The following is a 25,000-nucleotide window of genomic DNA, read 5'->3' on the forward strand; positions in this document are numbered from 1 at the left end:
AAAGGGGCGGGACTGTTAAAAAATCTGATGGGTTTTATTGGTTAGAAATGTATATTCACGGCACGCCTATAGCATGATGTCACCACCAGAGATTTTCCACAAAGTCAAAGTAATGAGAGTTCATTTTAGTGTTGATTTTATTTTTATTATTTCTAGCTATTTCTTTTAGCTATTTGTAGCAATAGTTTTTGTTATCTCTTTTAATGTTTTGTACCTTATTATTAGCTTTTTTTATTTGTTTTAATCCATTTTAGTTGTATTTTTTTAACCCGCCTCTATTATTATCTTGCCTGCCTTTTTCCTTATTTTTTTTGCATCTTTCCAAGTTTTTTGTTGAAGTTTCCTTAGTTTTGTGTGTGTGTGTGTGTGTGTGTGTGTGTGTGTGTGTGTGTGTGTGTGTGTGTGTGTGTGTGTGTGTGTGTGTGTGTGGGTGTGTGTGTGTGTGGGGGGGGGGGGGTGTTGTTATTGTGAAATTGCAGCAACAGCAGTATTAGTGAGAAGGAATGAGGTCAAGCTGGTAAACAAATGCAACTGCAGGATGGAGGCCACAGGTTGGAGTTATGCTGGAGGGAAAGAGAAACATGTCTGGGCACAATAGCTGATATTGAAGTCTCAGAGGAAGAAGCTGTTAAAGTACACACACATGTTTTGACTGCCAGTGGTTTCAATGGGAGTGATACTGTAGCTTCCAGGGCTGCACAGTTAATCCAATCGCAATATGGTCAAGTGCAATATCCACATCACAGGAGCTGCAATAGAGACACTGCGGAGCGCGTTGTCATTCAGAAACCACGTCCAAAACGGGGGGGGGACACAAACCCCCCCCAATCCTGGCGTTCTCCTATGTCGCGTGCATGGTCGTGTGTTGCACACAAAGATCATATATACGGAAGATGAACACTCCAACTTACTTCCTTGACAGCGAGATCCACAGTTTTCTTCTTGCCAATTCTCAATGGCTTCCTTGTTTTGCTCGGGAGTACAAAAAAACTTTAATAGGCGATTTTTTACATTTGTTGTGTGCGCAGCCCACCACACAACAGCTTTTAGCTACGTTTAATTCAAGGAAAAATTACGCTGGTGTATGGGAGTGAATAGAGAGCTTTCCCCCGTGATGGGCGTGGTCTATTTCAACGCAGTGTCTCTATGATTTGATCAAGTTAAAATGTGTCACAACTAGTGCTGCAACTATCGATTCTTTTAGTAATCGAGTATTCTACCGAATAATCCATCGATTAATCGAGTAATCGGATAAGAACCCTTTTTTGTGTTTTCAAAGGCTTATCGTAAATATACACCAAAAAATAAGATAAATCTCTTCAAATAAACAACTACATTAGTTTCTTTCTTAGAAAAAACAACATTTTTATTTTTAAATTGCATAGAACTGGCAGTGGCACCATTCATCTTTTTCACCCGTCCTTACAAAGCTGTCCATAGTACGCTGTGATCCGCTGAAAAAGAGGTGAAATAATAATTAATATTGATATTTATTAGGTAAGTTCATAACAAAACTGGAGAATGCGCATTTACACACCCTAGACCTGTTTGCCTATTATTGACACAAATATCAGAATAGCAAGATAACAGGTCAGGTGGTGTAATAATTGGAGCCTAAAATGCACCAATTAAATAGTTGTTTGCAATCATCATGAGAAGAGTCGACCGGTCTGGGTGTGTAAATGTACATTCTCCACACACACACTCTTTCTCTCTCACACACACTCACTCTCTCTCACACACCAACAGGCTAGTGTGATCACACACACACACACACACACACACACACACACACACACACACACACAACGCTGTTAAATTAGCCGCTAACGTTAATGTTAGGTTGAGCTTTGTATTTCTCACAGAAAACGGCAAGCCACATCACAAAAATGCAGCGTGAATGCAGTTACTAATAGTCATATTGGCAACGTGGCAAGCCAGCAGCACAACTACTACTAGTCTTAATATCAAGTAGCAATCATTAGCATACATTTACATTAGCGTTGTGTATAGTTAACGTTACGTTACCTTGCTCCGCTCGACGTAGATGCGCTGGTGGATGCGTAGACTGGATGTTTACGGTTCAGGTGCTGAAGCATTGACGAGGTACTGTTGTGATATGCAAGTATCGTTACAGTACTTGCACACCACTGAGTTTGTGTCCTTTTTCAGCGTGAAATGATCCCACACTTTAGACAGTTTCGGTCGCTTTTTCGGCCCTGGTTCTTCCCTTCCCGGCTCCTCCTGTCTGCTTTCTCCGCCGCCTCGTTCCATTTTGCGGGGTCCGCTCGCTATAGCTGCTCTCTGGTCTGTCTGCGATCATGTGTCCTCACGTGTTTACACCGGAAGAGCGCTGTGCCACACCAGTAAGCGTCCGTGAGAAACACAGTCTCTAAATGCCGTGTCGAGGCGAATCATTTTGGCCTCGATCATTTTAATTATTCGAGTTATTCGAGGTACTCGAGGAATCGTGACAGCTCTAGTCACAACATAGCATTAAATGAAGCATTGTGGTCTCGCCAGGCATAAGGCAACATGCTTTCTTTGGTACAGGCCTCACAAAATCACTTTTTTCCACCAGTGAAAATGAAATACAAAAATGAGCAGTCCCATTAAAATCGCAATATCTGTCAGTATAATCACAATATGATTTTTTTTTGGCATATCGTGCAGCCCTAATAGCCTCCCACTGCAGCACTAGAGAATGAGTAGTCTCGCTGGCCAGCCTCCTCTCCCTTCCGTCCGAGGAGTCTGGCGCCGCAGGTCTCCATAACTGGGATAAACCCTCCCCTGCTCTACTCTGCTCTCCCATTGGAGCGACTGTTTCGGTGGCAGCCGGATGTCCGCTCCCGGCTTATTACAAAGTCTGTCATTGGCTCCGACCATGTCAATCAGAGCGGCTTCCGCTCCCTCCTCCCTGTGTCTCGCTGTAAATAGTGCCCTGCCGCCTCAGGGAAAACAACAACGCTAACTAGCTAGCAAGCTAACGGCAGAAACCTACACGCTAGCTCGTTGCTACACGCAGAAAACGGCAAGTTGGATTGTTTGAAACTATTTTCCAAGGGCACTGCCGATTCCAAGGAATCACAGGCAGGCTATATGCTTTTTAGTTAAACTGGTCATAACTTTTAATTAAACTGGGGCCATGCTAATCCAGTTTCAATCATCTGAATTTAACTAAAATTAAATATGAAATGAAAAGGCAGACTTCTCTTAAATTACAGGCAGAGCATATGCTTCAGCTTGTTAAACAAGTAAAACTGGTCAGGCTAATCCAGTTTCAATAATCTGAATTTAACTGAAATGAAATATGGATTTTTTTTTTTTTTTTTAGGCCAATGTCCGCGACCCAATCAAAACGGCCCCGCGACCCAAAGGTGGGTCGCGGGGCCGTTTTGATTGGGTCGCCCACCAGTTGAGAAACGCTGCTCTAGAGAGAGAGTGGCGTCAGCGGAGGACCAAAATGCGAGACTCATTAGCCAATGAACAGCCAGGAATGGGTCTCGCGCTACTTTTGCATGCTAAAATAAAGCTGATAATGTACACTTTGATTCAAGAAAAAAAAACTTTCAGAGTACAACACAAACTGTCCATTTTGCAGCAACTCGACAGTGCTGCTTAATCCAGGACCGTTTACTTCCTGGAACTCTTGAGAGTAAAAAACTGGTCCATTGGAGTGATTGGAGATGTGGCAACTATTCTTACTGGGCTCTGGTACAGGGCTCTGGTACTGGGCTCTGGTACTGGGCTCTGGTACTGGGCTCTGGTACAGGGCTCTGGTACAGGGCTCTGGTACTGGGCTCTGGTACAGGGCTCTGGTACAGGGCTCTGGTACTGGGCTCTGGTACTGGGCTCTGGTACAGGGCTCTGGTACTGGGCTCTGGTACTGGGCTCTGGTACTGGGCTCTGGTACAGGGCTCTGGTACAGGGCTCTGGTACTGGGCTCTGGTACTGGGCTCTGGTACAGGGCTCTGGTACAGGGCTCTGGTACTGGGCTCTGGTACTGACCCTCCATAACTAACAATCACAACAACATGACTGTCTATCTTTTCACTCTCAACCATCAGCTATCTACAGCTGTGGCAAGCCACTGTGACCACAGTATAACTCTCTCTCTTTCTCTCTCGCTCTCTCTCTGTTTCTGCCCTCCCTCCCTCTCTCTCTCTCTCTCTCTCTGTGTTTCTGCCCTCCCTCTCTCTCTCTCTCTCTCTCTCTCTCCCTCTCTCTCTCTCTCTCTCTCCCTCTCTCTCTCTCTTTCCCTCCCTCCCTCCCTCTCTCTCTCTCTCTCTCTCTCTCTGTCTGACTGGTATGACATGGCATGGGTGGTGCCTTCTCCTTCTCTTTGATGTGCCAAAGGGCGGTGCTCTCCTCCATAGCAGGGAATGGAAACAATGTGGAGCAACAGAAGGGCCTTGTGCTCCGCTCTTACCAGCCTCCCAACATCTCTAATAATCACAATCACATGTGTTTCAGTTGTAAATCTTCAAGGTAAAATCTCCAACCTGCCAAATCACTGGCTACAACTTTCTGACCTTGATTTTTGTCACTTTTATGCTGATTTCATCTGTTTTAAAGCACTTTGTAGCTGTTTTGAAAGCTGCTATATACTGTAGTAGTAGCGCTGGACATTTCAAGCTAAAATAGTAAAATCACTGGGAGCTAGTGGACGATTCTTCGAAGATCACTCCCCCTCCCCACAGCACGAACAAGGCTAGCCATACTGACGTTGACGTTAGCATAGTTTTCAGACCTTAGTCGAGATGGCCCAGTAGACACAACACAAGCTGTTTCTCAAGGATCCTCAAACAGCTGAATTTCAAGAATGCTACGTCACCAAGGCCACCGAATTACTGTTCCAATCTTCACATTCTACAAAGGACTGTGTCCTCAGTAGAGAGGATGCATATGTGTATCTTCAGCGCACATAAAGTACCCACAATTCTTTGCGCACAAATTGCCGGGTCTTTGAAAAAGGGCGGGCATCGTAAATTAATTATCATCACTTGCCAGCAAACATTTTAATGCCATATTGTTGATTAATAAGCTAGAAACTTCAGTAATGTTGGGCTAACTGAGCTGTCATGGCTAGGTTTGTTAGCTGGCCTGCTAAGCTAACTAGCTAGCTATCTTTGTCAACTTCCTTTGTTGTGTTTTGGAAGCTACTTTTGGACGATGATGCAATCACACACACTCACTAGCCTGTTCCAAAATGTTGACTCTTTGAATGTGAGGAAGGACTCTTGCCTGCCCCCTGGAGGACTCTGTAGAATCATGATAGATGCTGATGTAGTCAATGACGATTAAAACCCAAAGAAAACACACTTTAGGCAGGAAAGAGCACAGCCGTGTGGTAAAAACTGTTTAGCAGCTTACAGTTCAGAGGCAAAGCTGTTTCTGTAGATGGAACGTTTGGGGGGGGCAAAGGGTGTGCAGCAGCCTGAAGTGTTTTGGCAGAGCAAATGTTTTTTTAATTTATTTTTTCATTGTTGTTACTGCTGCCAGCATGGGTGAGGCGACTGGCAAGTTTGACTTTGATCCTGATGTGACGTGACTCAAGGCTGACGACATGCACCTTCCACTCTGAAATAGGTTTGTCAAAAGTATCGATAGTAGGGGTGGGGGAAAAAATCGATTCACCTAAGATTCGCGATTTTTAATGTCATGATTTTTTGAATCGATCTTTAATTCCAGAATCGATAATCGCAAAAAATTTTTTTTTTTTTTTTTTTTTTTTTTGGGTGCTTGCAGTCAGGCCACTCACTGAACAGCAGGCCAGGCGCCGCCTACTGGTTTACTAGTGGTTTTATTAGTTTATTAGTTAGTCTGAAGTAATAATTAAACTTCAGGGTTAAAGTGGGTGCTGCATCTCATTGTAAAATTGGACTTCAAACGGCCCAAATCTGGCTTCAAACGGCCCAAATTGGGCTTCAAACGGCCCAAATTTCACGCGCGTCGGCCCATATCGGCCTGGCCTGCTTGGTATCTAATGCCCGGCCTGAATTATGATGCCAGTCTGCCCCTGTTTTTAACTATATCGCCCAGCCCTACTCATGATATATAATATACAGTCTCTAGTGTATGATTCAACTTTTCCCATGTTCTAATCTAGTGTAAAAAAGCAAACAAACTGAAAAAATAAAAGAAAAAAATAAACAAAAATCGCAATAAATCATAATATCGAATCGCAATAATCGTAGAATCGCAATACTTAAGAATCGCAATATAAATCGAATTGGCACCCAAGAATCGTGATAGTATCGAATCGGGAGAAAAGTGAATCGCCACAGCCCTAATCGATAGTATCATTAAGTATCAATACTGACATTTTCAAATGGATACAATGCTCATTTGCAACAGGTATCAATTATAAGTATCGATACTAAAAAATAACGGATACAATGCACTGTTTTATCGATACCGCAGTGCTCTCTTCATGAAAAATCAAACATATCATACTGATTTTTCCCTCCCTATCATTCTTGCTTCACGCAGCTAAAATGTTGTGATAGGCTGATGACGCGAGCAGGGCTAATCTGCTGTGTTGTGATAGGCTGATGACGAGAGCAGGGCTAATCTGCTTTGTTGTGATAGGCTGATGACGCGAGCAGGGCTAATCTGCTGTGTTGTGTTAGGCTGATGACGAGAGCAGGGCTAATCTGCTGTGTTGTGATAGGCTGATGACGAGAGCAGGGCTAATCTGCTGTGTTTTGATAGGCTGATGACGAGAGCAGGGCTAATCTGCTGTGTTGTGATAGGCTGATGACAAGAGCAGGGCTATCTGCAGTGTTCTGCGTGGCTGATGACTAGGGATGTCACGATACTAGAATTTCTACTTCGATACAGATACCCAGGAAAATATCGATACTCGATACCATTTCCGATACCACGGGAAGGGGGGGATGATGAGACATCAAGAAGCATAAAAATAAAGTTAGACAGATGGACGCACAGATGCACACTTCTCCATAATCTAGACCTGATCAAACTTTGAATTTAGACAGCAGATTAGCCCTGCTCTAGCCACCAGAACACGTTTAGCTTGTTGAAGCAACAGATACCCACCAATGATAGGAAGGGAAAAATCTGTGATTTTTCATTAAAAGAAAGCACTGATGGTATCAAAACTGTTGCAAATGAGTATTGTATCCATTTAAAAAAAAATGGTACTTTCGATACTATTGATACCTGTTGCAAATGAGTATTGTATCCGATTCAAATTTTCAGGATTGATACTTTTCGATACTTTTGAGAACCCTACTGATGACTAGAGCAGGGCTAATCTGCTGTGTTGTGATAGGCTGATGACTAGAGCAGGGCTAATCTGCTGTGTTGTGATAGGCTGATGACGAGAGCAGGACTAATCTGCTGTGTTGTGATAGGCTGATGACTAGAGCAGGGCTAATCTGCTGTGTTGTGATAGGCTGATGACTAGAGCAGGGCTAATCTGCTGGAGAACGCCAGGATTGGGGGGAAGTTTTTGTTTCCCCCCGTTTTGGGCGTGTTTTCTGAATGATGACGCGCTCCACAGTAGGGGTGCACCGATCACGTTTTTTGCCACCGATCACCGATTGCCGATCACCTATGAGAAATATCTGCCCAACCGATCATCGACCGATCACCGATTACCGATTACCGATCACCGATATATATATATATATTTATTTTATATTTTGTAGGCTAAAGGAAACTGCCAACATGAGACAGATGGGAGTTCAACCGTTTAGTTGTCAGTTCTCTTCAGTACAGTACAGCAGTATAGGCTTTTTACAGCATTATGACAGGAATAGTAGGATTGTGTGTGGTCTGGAAAAAGGAGGCAATAAAATATACAAACAGGTCAGTAACCAAGCTTGCTGTTATATAGGCCAATTATAGTGATAATTAACAACTAATAATATATAAATGATAATTAGGTAAACTGTAAGTCAGTTACTCTTAAACACCAGTCTTGAACCATGACTAAAGCCAAAGAGCTCCCACTCATAGAACCGGGGTTATGCACAATAACCGTCATACATTGGGATCCGCATCGAACGAACATCAAAACAACCCGCCCATCGAGGCCGAGTTACAGTGTTATAATTAGCAGCACTATGAGTGCGATCTACATAATGGTGACAGGGTTACATGACGGGAGAAACAACAGAATCACAAGCTACACACGAGCTAAACTCCATCTGAGTAGTGGCATTAATTAGCGCATCCGTCTGAATGGAGCGCACATCCACATAGCAGCACACTTTCGCTTCCTTCAAAGTGCCCGCGGGAACATCAATGCTTGCGTGGAAATTGTCTGTGTGTGCGCGTGCACTACCCCGACTACCACGTTAATCTGGGACTTTAATACACACGGATTTAACAGCATGCAAATGCCTCGGTAGGCGGGAGGACTGGAGGTAACTTCTCTGCTGAGTCTGCTGTAATCACCAGCTGATTTGTGTGATTCAAAGACGCAAGAGGTGTGTTGACAGTCTGGTGCGGTGTGTGCATGGAGGTGAGTACACTGATGAAAGCAAAGCGTGTGCTTTGCAACACAATGATATAAACGTTAGAGCACAATATGAAAGTTAAACGATAGACATTGAAGACATGAAAATGGGCTGCCTCATGTTTCTCACGTGCAGCATGATCGGCTATGCGATCGGCAAAATTAAAGGAATATCGGAAACAGCAGATCACATATTTGAGGTCCAAATCGGCCGATACAGATTGCGTGCAGATCGATCGGTGCACCCCTACTCCACAGTGTCTCTATACGTATTGTCACACACATATTGCTCCATGCCTAATAAATTATCCCTTTTATAATTTAGTACTGTCTTGACATTTTAGCAAATAATATGCATGCAAGACTTGTCCTTTCCCAGCGAGGTTAATATGAACCCAAACAAGCACAATATTTAATATATCATGCTAATTGCTAACGGCACAGTAAAAAAATGATTTGCTTTGGGAATTGATGAAAGCGGATGTGATGTGAGATCAAAGTCAGAATTCTGAGTTGTGTCTTCATAAACTTGCAGCAGCTTGTGTTGAATAGAGACGTCATCTCAGCTGTTGTCTCCACAGAGATCTAACGTCCAGAGCTTCTGTACTGTCATCACACCCTCAGCACAATGGTGCCCTCACATGTCCTACACTGATTCTCTCTCTCGATCTCTCTCTCTCTCTCTCTCTCTCGATCTCTCTCTCTCTCGCTCTCTCTTTAAACCTAAATATAGATTGAGGCATGGGACAACTGTCATGTCAATTAACTGCGGGTTTCCTTTTCTTACACGTTGCATCACCCAGCGTTCTCTCCTCTCCCACCTCTCTCTACACCTCTCTGTTTACACCCCCCCCCCCCGTCAGGTTAGAAGGAAGAGTCATTTCCTGCGACCTCACACACTGCTGTTGACAGTGGCTGGACCCCCCAATTTCCAGAAATTACAAAGTGCATTACAAACTCCCGTAAAAGTGGAGTTTCCCTTTAAATAAAGGATTTGGATGCATTTATTCATCTAGTATATTTATGTTAATATAGTCTATAGGCTATCTTTATTCCAGTGATGTTGTCATTAATAATAATAATACTGAGTAGGGCTTTTCATTATTGAAGAACAGACAACAGGATTACTGAACATACTTACACTTGTTGCTGTCTTGGCTGTATTTCTCCACTCTGGCAACAAAGCACTTTCTCCGATCAGATAACTGCCAATTGGTGAGTGGAAAGTTTCCATCACATGACATGGAAAAGAATATGCCACACAATTATGATGATTTAAAAACTAACATTGCATTTATTTCACATCACATCATTTTTACAAGCTAAAGAAAATAAATTAGATTATATTGTATCGTGATGAAACACCCCTATCGCTATTTACACCCCTATCGCTGATGTGACAAAAGTGGCGTTGAGGTCTTAAAATATATCAAAAAAGGTCTTTAAAAAGGTATTGAATTTAACTTCAGGATTCCTGCATATACCCTGTACCAAGCAACTGTACATAAGACTGTCCTGTACCAAGGTACTGTACATAAGACTGTCCTGTACCAAGCTACTGTACATAAGACTGTCCTGTACCAAGCTACTGTACATAAGACTGTCCTGTACCAAGCTACTGTACATAAGACTGTCTGTACCAAGCTACTGTACATAAGACTGTCCTGTACCAAGCTACTGTACATAAGACTGTCTGTACCAAGCTACTGTACATAAGACTGTCCTGTACCGAGCTACTGTACATAAGACTGTCTGTACCAAGCTACTGTACATAAGACTGTCCTGTACCGAGCTACTGTACATAAGACTGTCCTGTACCAAGCTACTGTACATAAGACTGTCCTGTACCAAGCTACTGTACATAAGACTGTCCTGTACCAAGCTACTGTACATAAGACTGACCTGTACCAAGTTACTGTACATAAGACTGTCCTTGACAGATTGCACAGTTTAAAACCGTCAACCCTAGGATGACTTTCACTCATCCCTACTGTAGCATTACACACACACACACACACACACACACACACACACACACACACACACACACACACACACACACACACCCACACACACACACACTGCGTGGCATTCCTTGGTTTGGAGGCGGGGCTGAATTCCTGGTCAGGATTCAAACAGCTGTTGGATGGTTTGACTGACTCCCTCCCACTGACCAGTGATCAGGATCATAGTCTCAGTTATTTATGGTAATAATTGGTAATCCAAGTTGTGACCAGGTTAACTTTGCTCAAGTCCCAGGTCTCAGTCTTAAGCCTGTCAGTCTAAATTTAGATTACCAAGTCAAATCCAAGTCTGTCATTAATGTCACTGTCAAGCTTAAATGTAGAACTTCAAGTAATATAGGAAATATCTGAAAGAAAACTAGAGTTCCATGACTTTTCAATGCAATATGTTTTTTTATAGGATCAAACTTGGTAAGAATCCCGTGAGTTTGAGTTCTATAATCATTCAATTCAATCATTCCAAATCTTACAAATTCAGAAAACAGAATTTAAATTCACTCGTCTGCTGGAACAAATCTGCTCATTTTCAATCTAAGTCATTTCCACAAACACAAGATCTCAAGTCAAGACTTTAGAAACCTTTTCAAGTCAAGTCAAGTCCCAAGTCACCAGAACCGTAGGTCATGTTCTGCCCCCAAGGCCAGTGGGATCCATAATAACGGGGAGTTGACTGAGTGACTGAATGTAAGTGCTGCAGGCGAGTGATCTGTCGGAGCGGTGCGAGAGTGCAGTCCGCACTCCGCACGGCTAAATAATGTATTTTACGGGACAAATCTGAAACCTACTGGTCACATTTCAATAACAGTCCTTGTACAAACACAATATGAGGCTATTTACACCTGGCATTAACATGTGTTTTCTGCTATCAGATTGCAATCAGATACTTGACCACATTAACCTGATTTCATTAACACCTGGCGTTAACATGGATTTTCTGCCATCAGATTGCAATCTGATTGCAGAAATGGTTGTCCTCTCAATCCGCATAAAGTTGCTGTATCCAGATTGAGAGGACACATTGCATTTACACTTGTGTTCAATGTGTACACAATGCATCCCTGACCACCTCCGGAGGTGGTTTGGTCGTTCAGATTGCAATCCTTCTTCAATGCGTGTTGGGGGTGTTTACACCTGTACTTTCAAGGGATAAAGCACAATCTGATTGCAATCTGATGACAGAAAACACATGGTAATGCCAGGTGTAAATGGCCTCTCTAATATAATATAATATAATATAATATAATATAATATAATATAATATAATATAATATAATATAACAGTAATATACAGCAATATATAGCTCTGTGGAGTGCGTACTCACTGGCTGGCTTACTGCGCGAGTAGAGGAGCAGAGGACCGGGCGGTGGGCTGCCTCCGTGTGGACAGTCGTTTCCAAGTCGAGGCAGAGTGCTGGCTGCCCTTTGAAGCGTTCCACAGTAAATAACGATATTCCTGGAATGCAAGTTAACGAGCCAATTACATGTCCTTTTGCTTTCTATGAAGACATTACCGTTCATTTGATTCTGTATGTTACATACTTATTGGCCAAGTATATTAACATTTAGGGGACATTCACACCAAAAGCGTTTTTGGAGCTGCCAGCACCTTTCTGCAATTCATTCTCTATGTAAGGACGCGCTAAACGTGCTCCTCTTTCAAGGAAGGAACGCACGTGGCGTTTAGCGCTGGTGGCGTCTTTTGTTTTTGGCGGAGCGCTCTGGGCGTTTTTAAGCTGAAAAAAGTTGAACATTTGGAGGAAAAGCGTGCTGCTCGTCTTTTCACTCCTCCTACATGTTCTCCTCCCAGAGGGATCCTCAACCTCCGCTGCTGCCAGAATTGGCAATAATCTGGCTTTCATGTTGTCAGTGAACAACATGAAACAGACAAAACCAGCTGGGTACCGTCCGTGTGGTCGTTGTGTCCTAAACTGTACTGCAGGGGAAAACTAAACCAAGCGCAAAAAAAACGCTCCGTGTGCTGTGTTTTGTGCACAATGGAAGTGCTCTCAACATGATTTCCATACCGTTCTAACTGAAAAAAGCACGTTGTGTGTGAATGCCGCCTCAGGGGTGAGAAAAGTCTGCCCATGTGGGCAGCCATGTTGCCTGCTCAATTTTCTCCTAGCCATGAAGATTGATTGACAGCTGTCATGTCATGATAGTATTGGTTGAAATAGGGTAGAAATGTCATAGTACTACCATATCATTATGAATGAACTCAGCATGGTTGACTTTTGATGTGAAAATGCAAATACATTAGATTTTTGTGTGTGTATATGCAGTATGCATTGTTAAATAGGTGCACACTGACTGTATCACCAGGGGTGTGATCTAAAATAGAAAAACAAGTCATTTAAATTTCAGGTCCACTTTAAGGAATTGTGTTCACTTCTTCTAAGTGAATTAATGGTGAATTTAACAATTTGTCCGTTTTCTGTGAACCCTGGACGTCCCTCAAGGGCCCCTAACAGTCCCCGGACCCCATGTTGAGAACCACTGCTTTAGACCTATTCTGAGCTCCATACATAGAAACCTGCCTTGGCTGTTAGAGTTTCCGGTGGTATTATCTCTCTCTCTCTCTCCCTCACTGGGAAAAATGCCAAACCATCTTCACCCTAAAAAGGAGAGAAATGTTCCCTGTTTGTTGAGGGAAATGAATCAGTTTCCTTCTTTTGTTACGGCCGTTTCCAAAGCAGCTTCAGCTGTAGAGCATTTGATATCATGGAGTGAAAATCCAACATCATGTTTTGTTCTCACATCTCTAATTCTTGCACACTGTTTTAGGTTATTTCTAAGTCTCTCCTGTCTTAGCTCAGTCAGGACTGTTTCCTCTGGGCTCATATTTCAGAGTCTCCAGTTGCACTTTTGTCTCTATCTCCAGGTCGCCAGTTTCACACAGTATTCAGTTCATATGTCTGTCGAGGGCTTTGTTTCACACAGTATTCAGTTCATATGTCTGTCGAGGGCTTTGTTTCACACAGTATTCAGTTCATATGTCTGTCGAGGGCTTTGTTTCACACAGTATTCAGTTCATATGTCTGTCGAGGGCTTTGTTTCACACAGTATTCAGTTCATATGTCTGTCGAGGGCTTTGTTTCACACAGTATTCAGGTCATATGTCTGTCGAGGGCTTTGTTTCACACAGTATTCAGTTCATATGTCTGTCGAGGGCTTTGTTTCACACAGTATTCAGCTCATATGTCTGTCGAGGGCTTTGTTTCACACAGTATTCAGTTCATATGTCTGTCGAGGGCTTTGTTTCACACAGTATTCAGTTCATATGTCTGTCGAGGGCTTTGTTTCACACAGTATTCAGTTCATATGTCTGTCGAGGGCTTTGTTTCACACAGTATTCAGTTCATATGTCTGTCGAGGGCTTTGTTTCACACAGTATTCAGTAGGGGTGGGGGAAAAAATCGATTCACCTAAGTATCGCGATTTTTAATGTCACGATTTTTTGGATCGATCTTTTATTCCAGAATCGATAATCGCAAATTAAAAAAAAAAAAAAAAAAAAAAAAAAAAAAAAATTTTTTTTTTTTTTTTTTGGGTGCTTGCAGTCAGGCCACTCACTGAACAGCAGGCCAGGCGCCGCCTACTGGTTTACTAGTGGTTTTATTACTTTATTAGTTAGTCTGAAGTAATAATTACACTTCAGGGTTAAAGTGGGTGCATCTCATTGTAAAATTGGACCCAAATCTGGCTTCAAACGGCCCAAATTTCACGCGCGTTGGCCCATATCGGCCTGGCCTGCTTGGTATCTAATGCCCGGCCTGAATTATGATCCCAGTCCGCCCCTGTTTTTAACTATATCGCCCAGCCCTACTCATGATATATAATATACAGTCTCTAGTGTATGATTCAACTTTTCCCATGTTCTAATCTAGTGTAAAAAAGCAAACAAACTGAAAAAATAAAAGAAAAAAATAAACAAAAATCGCAATAAATCGTAATATCGAATCGCAATAATCGTAGAATCGCAATAATCGTGAATCGCAATATATATCGAATCGGCACCAAAGTATCGTGATAGTATCGAATCGGGAGATAAGTGAATCGGCACAGCCCTAGTATTCAGTTCATATGTCTGTCGAGGGCTTTGTTTCACACAGTATTCAGGTCATATGTCTGTCGAGGGCTTTGTTTCACACAGTATTCAGGTCATATGTCTGTCGAGGGCTTTGTTTCACACAGTATTCAGTTCATGTCTGTCGAGGGCTTTGTTTCACACAGTATTCAGGTCATATGTCTGTCGAGGGCTTTGTTTCACACAGTATTCAGTTCATATGTCTGTCGAGGGCTTTGTTTCACACAGTATTCAGTTCATGTCTGTCGAGGGCTTTGTTTCACACAGTATTCAGGTCATATGTCTGTCGAGGGCTTTGTTTCACACAGTATTCAGTTCATATGTCTGTCGAGGGCTTTGTTTCACACAGTATTCAGTTCATATGTCTGTCGAGGGCTTTGTTTCACACAGTATTCAGTTCATATGTCTGTCGAGGGCTTTGTTTCACACAGTATTCAGTTCATATGTCTGTCGAGGGCTTTGTTTCACACAGTATTCAGTTCATATGTCTGTCGAGGGCTTTGTTTCACAGAGTATTCAGTTCATATGTCTGTCGAGGGCTTTGTTTCACACAGTATTCAGTTCATATGTCTGTCGAGGGCTTTGTTTCACACAGTATTCAGTTCATATGTCTGTCGAGGGCTTTGTTTCACACAGTATTCAGCTCATATGTCTGTCGAGGGCTTTGTTTCACACAGTATTCAGTTCATATGTCTGTCGAGGGCTTTGTTTCACACAGTATTCAGTTCATATGTCTGTCGAGGGCTTTGTTTCACACAGTATTCAGTTCATATGTCTGTCGAGGGCTTTGTTTCACACAGTATTCAGTTCATATGTCTGTCGAGGGCTTTGTTTCACACAGTATTCAGTTCATATGTCTGTCGAGGGCTTTGTTTCACACAGTATTCAGTTCATATGTCTGTCGAGGGCTTTGTTTCACACAGTATTCAGTTCATATGTCTGTCGAGGGCTTTGTTTCACACAGTATTCAGTTCATATGTCTGTCGAGGGCTTTGTTTCACACAGTATTCAGTTCATATGTCTGTCGAGGGCTTTGTTTCACACAGTATTCAGTTCATATGTCTGTCGAGGGCTTTGTTTCACACAGTATTCAGTTCATATGTCTGTCGAGGGCTTTGTTTCACACAGTATTCAGTTCATATGTCTGTCGAGGGCTTTGTTTCACACAGTATTCAGTTCATATGTCTGTCGAGGGCTTTGTTTCACACAGTATTCAGTTGATATGTCTGTCGAGGGCTTTGTTTCACACAGTATCCAGTTCATATGTCTGTCGAGGGCTTTGTTTCACACAGTATTCAGTTCATATGTCTGTCGAGGGCTTTGTTTCACACAGTATTCAGGTCATATGTCATATGAGGGCTTTGGGGCGTTAGTGTGATTTTGGGTCAATATGAATATTATATATCAATTGAAAGGTCATCTCCGTGACATTTTTCTGTGCCAAAAGGACACAACTGAAATCATGACCCAATAAGCAGTGTTGGGGGTAACTCATTACAAAAGTAACATATTACATGTAATATATTACTTTTAGCAGTAACCCACTAATATAACTTATTACTTATAGGATGTCAGTAATATTATACCAGTTACTTTGTCAAGTAACTCAAGTTACAAATTGAGTTAATACAAAAAAAATCAAAGCACATATTTAAAAAAGACACAATCATTTCCTAATCAAACTGTGTGTTTTTATGCAAATAACCACTATAGATGACAATAACAAAGGAAAACAATAACATTTAGAATTTTGGACGGTTTACACTGACTTCAAGGTGGTTGAAATTATTTTTTGGGATGGTTCCGGGGCGACGATGTCATTCTGCTGCTGCTGTTGTTTTGGTAAAAGTAATGCAAAAGTAGTGTAATAAGTAACAAGTTACTCTACACAGGGCGGCTTTAGCTCAGGAGGTAGAGCTGGTCGGCCAATGACGCAAGGGTTGGCGGTTCGATCCCCGCTCCCTCCCAGCTGCTGTCGTTGTGTCCTTGGGCAAGACACTTAACCCTCCTTGCTCCCGATGGTGTGTAGGCACCCTGCGTGGCAGCCTGCTGCCATCGGTGTATGAATGGGTGAATGTAGACTATCTACTGATTGTAAAGCGCTTTGGATAAAAGCGCTATATAAATGCAGGCCATTTACCATTTACCATTTACACAGACAGTAATATTGTTAAGTAACTTATTACTTTCAAATGAAAGTAACTAGTAATATGTAGTATATTACATTTTAAGTAACTTGCCCAACATTGCCCATAAGTAGGGTTTTGTGTGCTGCCAAAAAAGGGCATAACTGCACTTACGCCCTTTAGACGCCTACTGTAGCAAACCCCCACTTTTGACACTGAACAAGCCTTGTGGAGACAAGAGAGGATTCTAACAGCACAGTACAGTGAGTGCAGAGTTCAGCTAAAACTGGTTGTAAATTACATATATTCAAGTCAACTTGGTATCTCGGGGCTTCTGGAGACTTGGATTACTCCAGGTGAGCAGTGTGGAGGCATTTTCTGTTGTTCTGACGTTTTCGATGAACACTACCTACATTCAACTGTCGATAACTGACAAATGGCTGAAGTTAGAATAAACCTTTTTTCTATGAAAGTTGAGGCTCTCTTCTTTCTTTTGGGATAGTCAGTGTTTAAATAGTCATAGAAGAAAATATTCTGTGGGTCTTGGAAAATTAGTGAAAATGATCAAAAACCCTGGCGGTGGCTGGCGACTTTTCGTTTGAACCTCTGGTGGGGAATGAGTTAAATTGTTCAAAGTAGTTGCTTGTGGTTGTTTGTCTCTGTCTCATGTAGGCTTTTGTGTTTGTGTCTGTGAGAGTCTTTCTTGCACTTTTCCTTCAATCTTGGAGCGTCTTTGTCCTTTGTGTCTTTATACCAGGATGAATAGAACATTTCCAGTCTTCCTCTCTGTCTTTTCTCTCTGTGACTCCCTCGTTCTTCTGATAGATGCTGTTGTTTACCCTAAAAAACTGCAAACTCAAGCTGTTCTTCTATGCTGAGTGAGATGTGCCTGTGCACGGTGGAGGTGAGGGCCCTGTGTGGCATTTTGACTGGATCAATAGCTGGATGGAAACATTCAGTATCACGGATATCTGTGGCAAAGACCTGTTGTCATTCCTACTACTCCTTAATTCTACTATTATTACTTACACTGTATGTTTACATGCACACAATATTTCACTAGTATTCGGAAAATGCCAATATTCTGAATTTGATAATGGTCATGTAGCAGGTATATTCCTGTTTAAGACGTGGGATATTCCATTATTATTCGGGTTTGAAGAGGATTCTTTGATCATGTATGCAGCGCATTCGGAATATGTCTCAATCATGATTTTTACTGCAGTTTGCGACGCATGTTGCCTGTTTGCTTTCAGCTGATGTGTGCTAGAAGCACTAGAAGAAGCGATATAATCATATAATCCATCATCTCTGGCATGCGAAAAGAAAAGCCCACATTTCTGATCGGGAGGAGAACATGTTTTTATCATGTTTCTGGATATGCGCAAATATCGCAACGCCAAACCTTTTCAGCAGCAGGCTCCTGAAATGGACCAGATGATGCTGGTAAGAATAGAGTCAGGGCTGCTCTGCTTATTCTGAACAGAAAAAACTCTGCTGTTTCTACCTGCATCTCTCTCTCTCCCCCCATCCCTGACGTGTCGGGGAGGGCGAGCTACGGCTGCATGTAAATGGGAATAGTGGAATATTCATTTAGTCGGAATATTGTCTTTTTCCGAATATGGGCAAAAACCGGAATATTGTGTGCATGTAAACGTAGTCACTGATGTTGAACTTTGGTAATGTCTTGGGTTGTGTGTCTTCCTCCATGATAAACCCCCTAAATCATTGGTTCAATGTTATCTGTTTCTCCAGTCGAGGAAACTGGAGAATTGATGGTTTTTCTGTCTCTCTCCATTATCTGCCATTGTCTGGAGGAACAGACTGAAAATCATACACATTCTGACCCCTCGGCACAATATACAGACCAAAACGGGAGCCTTTCTCATCATATTTGGAGGTGCAGGGTAGTCCAGCCTTTCTCATCATATTTGGAGGTGCAGGGTAGTCCAGCCTTTCTCATTACATTTGGAGGTGCAGGGTAGTCCAGCCTTTCTCATTATATTTGGAGCTGCAGGGTAGTCCAGCCTTTCTCATCACATTTGGAGGTGCAGGGTAGTCCAGCCTTTCTCATCATATTTGGAGCTGCAGGGTAGTCCAGCCTTTCTCATCATATTTGGAGGTGCAGGGTAGTCCAGCCGTTCTCATCATATTTGGAGGTGCAGGCCAGGGTAGTCCAGCCTTTCTCATCATATTTGGAGGTGCAGGGTAGTCCAGCCTTTCTCATCATATTTGGAGGTGCAGGGTAGTCCAGCCTTTCTCATTACATTTGGAGGTGCAGGGTAGTCCAGCCTTTCTCATTATATTTGGAGCTGCAGGGTAGTCCAGCCTTTCTCATCACATTTGGAGGTGCAGGGTAGTCCAGCCTTTCTCATCATATTTGGAGCTGCAGGGTAGTCCAGCCTTTCTCATCATATTTGGAGGTGCAGGGTAGTCCAGCCGTTCTCATCATATTTGGAGGTGCAGGCCAGGGTAGTCCAGCCTTTCTCATCATATTTGGAGGTGCAGGGTAGTCCATCCTTTCTCATCATATTTGGAGGTGCAGGGTAGTCCAGCCTTTCTCATCACATTTGGAGGTGCAGGGTAGTCCAGCCTTTCTCATCATATTTGGAGCTGCAGGGTAGTCCAGTCTTTCTCATCATATTTGGAGGTGCAGGGTAGTCCAGCCTTTCTCATCATATTTGGAGGTGCAGGGTAGTCCAGTCTTTCTCATCATATTTGGAGGTGCAGGGTAGTCCAGCCTTTCTCATCATATTTGGAGGTGCAGGGTAGTCCAGCCTTTCTCATCACATTTGGAGCTGCAGGGTAGTCCATCCTTTATCATCATATTTAGAGGTGCAGGGTAGTCCAGCCTTTCTCATCATATTTGGAGGTGCAGGGTAGTCCAGCCTTTCTCATCATATTTGGAGGTGCAGGGTAGTCCAGCCTTTCTCATCACATTTGGAGCTGCAGGGTAGTCCATCCTTTATCATCATATTTAGAGGTGCAGGGTAGTCCAGCCTTTCTCATCATATTTGGAGGTACAGGGTAGTCCAGCCCAAATCCTACCATGTCTTGAAGTGACACCACCGGTCACGTCAGTTCATTTGAAAATGTTGCCGCATTGGTTAACTTCAGGCAACTAAAACAATTGGGTTTAGGCAACTACAACAACTTCGGTTTAGGTAACTAAAACAACTTGGTTGTCTTTGGGCAACTAAAATAAAATGGGTTAAGATTATAGTTTGGCTAGGGTTAAAAACAACTGGACATGCCGGGAATCGAACACAGTTTATATCAGTTGGCAAATTGGTTCTAATCTGTATCTCATTCTAAATGGCTTTAAAAAGGTCTTAACGTGTTAGATGTGCCTTGGTGAACCCTGCCTGTATAAACATGCACAGCAACAGTTGTTCTGATGTTGGACATTACAGTTTGTATTTTCACTGCGTACTTTGCTTCAGTCCACTTGACTTCTTCGTCCTCCAGACTCTGAGCGCTGCTTAAGTCGCTCTCCTTTCATCCCAGCTGTCTCAGTGAGACATCATGAGAATAATGTGTGTGACTCCTCTACTGCTGCAGCTATTTCTGGACCTTCATCAGCAGGCCTGTACAGTGCATGTTCTGGGATGTACAGTCAAATAAAAACACAGATTTGGGTGGTCTAACCCAGTGGTCCCCCACCACCGTGCCGCGGACCCAGGGCCCGAAATTAGAGCCCGCCACCCGCCAATGGCGGGCATATTTTAGCTTTGGCGAGTTAGGTTTGGCATCTGTCCGCCATGTGGCGGGTCGCAAAATAGTCGTCATGTAATATTAAAACTGTGTGTAGCCGCCTGTGTTCACCAAGCGTCTTTTTCCGACTGTTAAACGCTGGGAGTGCGCTGGGGAGCGCTGATCCCAGCGCACAATATACAAGGAAGCAGTCTGAAACTAAGGTTAGTTCAGTCACTGAACTAACGTTAGTGCGTTCAATGCGGTAGTATAACATGAGTGCTTCATTCTAGCTCTCCCGGCTACCAAACGTGACTCTGGAATGAAATGCAGTCGTCAATTTAGCGGAGGTAAATTGACAGCCTAACGTTGGGCGAATCAATCAATTAATCAATCAATCGCTCGCACTTGTTGCTGACACTCGTATGATACAGTATATATGAGGAGATAATAGTTATGTGTGTTTTGGTGCGCAGCTGGCACAAGTGCTTTGTGAGACTAGGGATGCAACGATTATAAATTTTGATGTACGATTATAGTCTGAGAAAAAACCACGATTATCACGGTTTCACGATTATTGTTATGGACGTATAAAAATCACATGAGCATTCTCTAAATAGAGGTTTTATTGTATTTCCCCCACAATCTTAACAGTTGCTGCCTTCCGGAATACTAATGCACGATATGGATTTTTACAGCCGATAGTATAGGCCTACGCTAACCGATAAATATTCTCCTGGCCAATAACCGATACGTTAAACATACTATTGTTACTTTTTTCACATTTTTGTATTTAAAAAAATAAGTTCTTAACCTGTATTTTATGCACACCTGGGATTAAAAAAAGAAGAAAGGGCAGATGTAGTGAGCAAAGATGGATGATTTAATATTCCATGGCTCTGACCTAATCAAATCTAACTGACATCACTATTGTGAACATAAAACAAACAACATTTCTGATATAATATATATATATATATATAATACAAAAAATATTTTATTATTATTTTATAGAAGCGAAAGCCTATAGCTGCTTAGTCTGCAGAAAAAAACACAAAAGGCATAGTAACTTAGACTCTTATTGGCATGTTACTGGCAACTAAATGTGCCGTCTGAAATGAATTTTGCATTGGGGTCAGTTCTATTGAAGTGATGATGGGGCAGGCATGGAAAGCCTCACTATAAGCCATCATGTGTCGTTTCACTTTTTACTGGAAAATGCTCCCTCTGGATTAAAGAAAGGACACTCTGTGGTGTTGACTGGTGTTTGTTATGTAAATGTGCGCATTTGTTTTCCTTGTCTCAGTCAGATCATGACTGCCAAGCAGCTAGCTACGTTAGCTTCACGTTATTAGGCCTACATGTAACGTTAGCGGGTTGCTTTTGGAGTTGACACAAACCCTTGATGTTTCTTTTCGTGTAAAGCATGCGGTTCTCTATGGTTTAGGCCAGCGCTGGGAGCATGAAGTGCTTTAAATGCGGGGATGTTTGGTCACAACGAGCTTGAGGAACTATGTACGCTAGGCTATGGCCAGCTAGCTAACATTAGCCACAACAGCTAACGTTAACGTCAATGACTGTATGTTAACGCTAAACAAATCCGCTGCCTCTTCCCCACGTTTGGTTTAACGTAACACCAGCTCAGACTTTCCCCTAATCTCAGAAACCTTGCGGGACATGTATTGCAACATTTATGTTGGGCATCCATGGCTAGGCTACAGACTGGCTACTACTGGGAGACATGGCAGCTGCCTGTGTTTGGTGCCTCCGCTAAATAGTCCGTGCGGAAACGAAGCGAGAGAGACAGGTTCCTCTCCTTCCAGCGCCGTCTGCGCCGCATGGGAGTTTAAACTGACGGACTGTTGTGAAACAAAACACTCGGTGTAGCGGAGCCTCTGCGGTTATATAACCGTGACGTTTTAAATCGCGGTTAATAGTCAAACCGGTTAACCCCTGCATCCCTATGTGAGACTGTTTCATTCTGGCTCTGCCGTAGGCTACCAAACATGTCTGGAGTGGAATGGAATGCAGTCGTCAATTTAGCGGAGGTAAAAAGCGTCTTTTAACCTCTGCTAAATTGACAGCCTACATCGGGCGAATCAATCAATCAATGAATCAATCGCTCGCGCTTGTTGCCGAGCTCGTATGATGAGGAGATTAATCAAAATGCTTACCCACCAATAAAGCCGAAGGGGAGCCGAGAACGAGTGCAGGAGAGCTAACGCAGGTGCCAGGTGTGAGTGGGAGAGAAAGGTGTGTAGCCCAAGTTGTGCGCTGTGCACTGAGACTGTCGCAGTTATTACTTTTAGCTGCGTTGTTTTTTTTGCAACAATTTAAGCTCAAGATTGACTTGACATGTATTGATAAGATTGACTTAACATGTATTGATTAATCAATCATCAATCAATATATTAAAATAATTTGCTTCAAATTTTACTCTGGCCTCTTATTTAAGTGTGTATTCTTCAACGTAATACTTTATCTACTTGAAATGTACTGAAAAAAATGGATATATATGGATATATGTGACACAAAAATGTTTTTTTTTTTGGCCGGTAAGAAATATGCTTGGCGGGTAGATCTTTTCCATCTACCCGCCACTGGCCGGTGGGTCAAAAAGATAATTTCGTGCCATGCGCGGACCAGTACATACGCTATAATATTATAGGCTGTGTGGTAGTTGAAACATAGTTTCAAGTTGACGTTTATTTATGTTTGTAGTTAAAACAAAAACATAAATACTGTATAGGCTACATACAGTACAACACAAAAGGCTGTTATTTACCCTTTGTCGCCACCTGGTGAGTAAATATTATGTAACTAAAACCATTAAAATTGACAACGGTCCGCAACTTTTTTTCCATGTATCTACCGGTCCTTGGCACAAAAAAGGTTAAATATTACAGTGTTTCACCTACCATTCTACAGGCCTGGCGGGCCCGCCAGCGCCCCCGGTAGGCCAAGCGCCCCCGGCAGACCAGAAACAAAATTACAAAAACAAAAAAATGAATTTATTTTTCCTGCTCTCCGCAAAATATCAATAAATCTTTATGGCATATTATTACAATATAACAATACTGATGTTGACAGTGTTGACAGTAATAGAAGATGCCAAATCATTCAAAACAATAAGCATTTTGCTTTTAGGAGCATTGTGGCAGCGTGCAGCGCTGTTCCAAACTGTGTCAACGTGCGTCGTTGCCTGGGAAACGCACATCCCGTAATACAACTGTTCGCATCTGATCCCATAATAGTATGATGATACTTGGGATGCCATTGTGAACATAGATGTGAACAGGTTAGCTAAAAGTTTAGCGTCGCCAGCGAGGGCCCCCACCGTTGCGGTCGGGGTACGTTTCGAAATCCCTGGGGCGGGGGAATGCATTTTCTTTTTGCATTTTTTCCCCCTGGCCTGGCGGGGGCATAGAATGGTAGGGGAATATTCTTTCAAATAATCACAATTAGATTTTTCTGTGAAAATCGTTCAGCCCACATGTGAATATTGACTTCCTGGATCGTAAATAATTTTCGCAATTTCAATGTCTGTCAGAAAAATTACAATTTGATATTTCCATCCACATCGTTCGGCCCTGCTCTGCACTGATACTTTTCGCTCTTGTCTGACATTGTGACTGTGGTTAATTAATACACGTTTTGCTGCAAATGTTGTACACTTTGTTTTTACCCCCTAGGCTAGGATATATTGTAGTTGCTCATTTGGAAAAGTTCACAGTCATAGCAGGGCCAAGGCTGTGTGTGTTTTGTCTAGTTCTCTGACTCTCCACCACCTCTCCTCAGGCTGCTTGTACTGTTGGCGCTTCATGCTTGTTTGACTTTTCTTTCATTGTAAATCACTCTGAAATATACAGGAGCCAAAAATGTCAAATATGAACAGCTTTCCCACTGGTCACAGAATCCCTGTGTATTGCAGACAGGGCAAGTCAGGGAATTTGATAGATTCCCTGTGGAATTTTACAATTGGGTCACTTTACAGGAATATACTGTACTAACAAAACAAGAAGAAATACAACTTTTAACACGTTCACTGCCATTGACGAGATATCTCGGCTTACAGAATCCAACGGTTCACTGCCAATGACGAGATATCTCGGCTAAAAAAAAAAAAAAAAATTTTTGACGGTGGGACGTGGATCAACGCTCCCCACGTCTCCTATAAAAATATTGGAGTCAGCGAACGTGTACAACCCATTCCACGGACCCACTAAGTGGCGACAGTGCTCTCCACACTAGAAAAAAGCAGAGCCAAAACTGTAGGGGAACGCGCGAGGAAACCATTCTCTACTGTAAAATGGATTGGCGAAAACGCTTTCACTTTCGCGCATTATCGCGCTGGGAGCTGGCGGTGGGGGATTCCAAAAATAGACTGGGTGGAAAACACACTTTGAAACACGCAGCATAAAGCCTAGAATCGCACAAAGCTTCATCAAAGCTCTCAAACCCAAGAAACGAGTGAGCCCTATCCACACTCGCTGCCAGGGAGGGAGGCTGCTCAAACTCGCAGCAGCAGCAGCAGAACACTCGCTTGTGACAAACGCTGCTCAAAGCCAGCAGACACGCCCAC

General features: G+C 42.7%; 1 protein-coding gene across 2 annotated transcripts in view; it reads left to right on the top strand.

The window, feature by feature from the left end:
* Window positions 1-25,000, top strand: part of LOC310770727 (extended synaptotagmin-2-A-like) — a 60,091-nt gene that overhangs the window by 25,945 nt on the left and 9,146 nt on the right. The window lies entirely within an intron of this gene.

Source organism: Poromitra crassiceps, assembly GCF_964638095.1.
Source record: "Poromitra crassiceps genome assembly, contig: HAP1_SCAFFOLD_201, whole genome shotgun sequence".
Lineage (NCBI taxonomy): Eukaryota > Metazoa > Chordata > Actinopteri > Beryciformes > Melamphaidae > Poromitra > Poromitra crassiceps.